Source organism: Corvus cornix, chromosome 23, assembly GCF_000738735.6.
Source record: "Corvus cornix cornix isolate S_Up_H32 chromosome 23, ASM73873v5, whole genome shotgun sequence".
NCBI lineage: Eukaryota > Metazoa > Chordata > Aves > Passeriformes > Corvidae > Corvus > Corvus cornix.
Window position 1 is genome coordinate 6,023,005 of NC_046352.1, and position 2,775 is coordinate 6,025,779.

Here is a 2,775-nt window from a genome sequence, read left to right on the forward strand (position 1 = left end):
CTCTCCTCCCTCCCCTCCTGCCAGCTGAGATCATCCAAAGCCCCAGTGAAGCGGGGAGTGCTGGAGAGCCCCAGAACCTGCCCTGAGCAGCAGCAGAATCAGTGGGGAGACAGCAGAGATGAGGGATTGGTACCTCAGCCGCACGGAGTTTGAGGACTTAACGCCTGTCCCTGAATGCCACCGGCGGACAGAATCTGAGGGGCCAAATATGGCAGTGAAGGGACTGCAGCAAAGCTTTTCCGGCTGTCCCTCCTGTGCTGGGACATTCTTTATCTCATAAGGGCAGATTGTGGGGTTTTATACTGGTTTCTAGTTAACTGGGCAAAAATGTGTCCCATCTGAAAAGGTTGTGGGCTCAGGGAAAATCCAACAGGAAAAACTCTCCTAAACTGCCGGCTTTCTAATTGAAAACTTGAGTTTGTTGGGTTTACCCAGCCTTTGGTATCAGATGGTAACTTTGGAGCACAGAAGTAACAATCCAAATATTTCCAGACACTTCCATGAACTCTGCCCAGCTCTCTTTGTCACTTGTGGCTGTGGGCAGCGAGGCCCATGAAGGCCACCAAGGGAGCCCGATGCCAACGTGGTGACACCACCCCAACACCTCCATCGGTTCCCCCAGGTTCTCCTGGATGGTGCCTGGCTCCTTGCACACCCTTGGATCATCAGCGAAGCCCAGGGGTCGATGGTGCAATGTCTGGGTTTGGAATTCCTCTTGGAATCTGGGAGAGGAAGAGAAGCTGAAGAGCTCTGGGTTTTTTTTTTTTTTTTTGCTCACTGGGGGTTTTTTGCTCAGCAGCCCGATTCTCTCATTTCTCCTCTCTGGTTTCAATGCCTACAGTGACACACAGTGGTGACGGCTTCTGCTGTGCCAGAACCCTGCCTGGGCCTGGGGGACACTGGAGATGGTGGCAGTGGTGACCACCAGGCTCCCCTTGCAGGAGCATCTCCTGCCTGATGAGCTTTGGGCTCCAGGCTGCTCCTCACATGGCCAGAGAAGGAAGCTTTGGAGCTTTTCACTCTTCCACCCAATCTGCTGCCCATTTCCCACGGAGCTGTTTCCCAATTAGCAGAGAACCGCAGGTTCCCTAAGCTGATTTGTGCCACAAACGCCACATCAAATCCTCTTTAGTTTCTGTGACAATGCAATATTTTTTTTGTCCTCATGTAAGCAGCCAGGAAATAAATGTTGGCTTTTGGCTGTCGTATTTCCCCTGTTCCTTCCACTCCAGGAGAGCCCATCAGGCAGAGGTGGCTCTGCTGCTCCTCAGGAGAACATTTTCCATCGTCCCTGGATATGTTCATTTTCCATTGCCAGGTGTTTGCAGGGGGGGGAAATCCCGGTTTTCCTCAGGATTATTCCGTTCTGCCACTCCATTGCTTCGTTCCCAAAGGCTTTTTTCTCACCTTCTTGGAGAAGGAAAATGATCAGATCAGGAGAAGTCTTGGGCTGTGTTCCCACTTGAGCTGGGGATGGAATCCCAGAATCCCAGACTGGTTGGGCTCGGGAGGGACCTTAAAGCCCATCCTGTTCCATCCCATGGGCAGGGACACCTTCCATCATCCCGGGCTGCTCCAAGCCCCGTCCAGCCTGGCCTTGGACACTGCCAGCTTCAGACAACCCCTATTTCCAAATCCCAGCTCTCCCAGCTATTAAAAAGATAAAGAAAATACTGATACATCCTAGAAAGGTCTGGAAGTAAGGGGCAAGCTGCAAAAAAATGCCTTGAAAATGGGTGGAAACCGCAGGAATCCTGCATTTCTCAGGGCTCATCCCTCCGAGCAGCCGCGGTACCTGCGCTGTGCCCGGGCAGGCGGCTCCCGGAGCGGAGCAGAGGTGCCGGATCTCCCCCGGCCGGAAAACGCTCCTCGCTGGCAGCCACCGCACCCGCGCGGCTCAAGGTCAAGCTGCTGGCGGCTCCGTCCCTCCGGAGCCGAGCCAGAGGGGCACAGAACCCTCTACGAGCACCCAAATCCCTTCTCCCCGCACTCCCCGCGCCCTCTGCCCCGGCGGTGCTCGCAGCCTCGGGGACGCGGTGGTCCCGGGGGGACGGGGCGGCCGCGGGCGGGCAGCGATGCTGGGCTGCTCTGACATTTCCGCCCGCGAGTGCCCAGCCAATTGGCGGGGCTGGAGCAGCCACACATGAAATATGATGATTTTCAGGAGGAGGAGGAGGAGGAGGAGGAGGAGGAGAGGGCGGGAGAGCCGCTAGCTCGCATGCCGGGGGCTGCGCACAGCACCGGCCGGAGGCGAGCGCGGCCGGCGGAGCCGCAGCACCCCGGGCATGGCCCCGCGCACTGACCAGGAGGATGCCACCGCCACCCAGGTGGGCCGGGCACGCTGGCACCACGACAGGGGGACGCTGCCCTGGGGCCTGGGGACGCGCAGCTTTGGGGGGATTGTCCCCCCACTCCCCAGACCTGGTGGCTCGGCGCTGTCCCCGGCGAGCTGTGCCACACGCGGGGCCACCGGCGCTGCTTCGCGGAGGGCTGAGCTTTTTTTTTTTTGGGGGGGAGGGGGGGGTTTGGTCGGGTTCACCAAAAACCCGAAATGCCAGCCCTGGAAGGACGCGGTGCTGCTGTGCCAGAGCTGCTCGGTTCAAACTTCGCAGCCTGGTCCTCAGTTTGATGGGAAGCACTTGACAGAGCTGCTCTGTGCATGGCGTTAACCCTCTCCCAGCCCCGGCCGGGCTGGAAACTGTTAATCCTGAAAAATTCACTCGCAACAAATTTAACCCCGATAAGGAACCACGGCAGAACTCCGGGAATGGCATC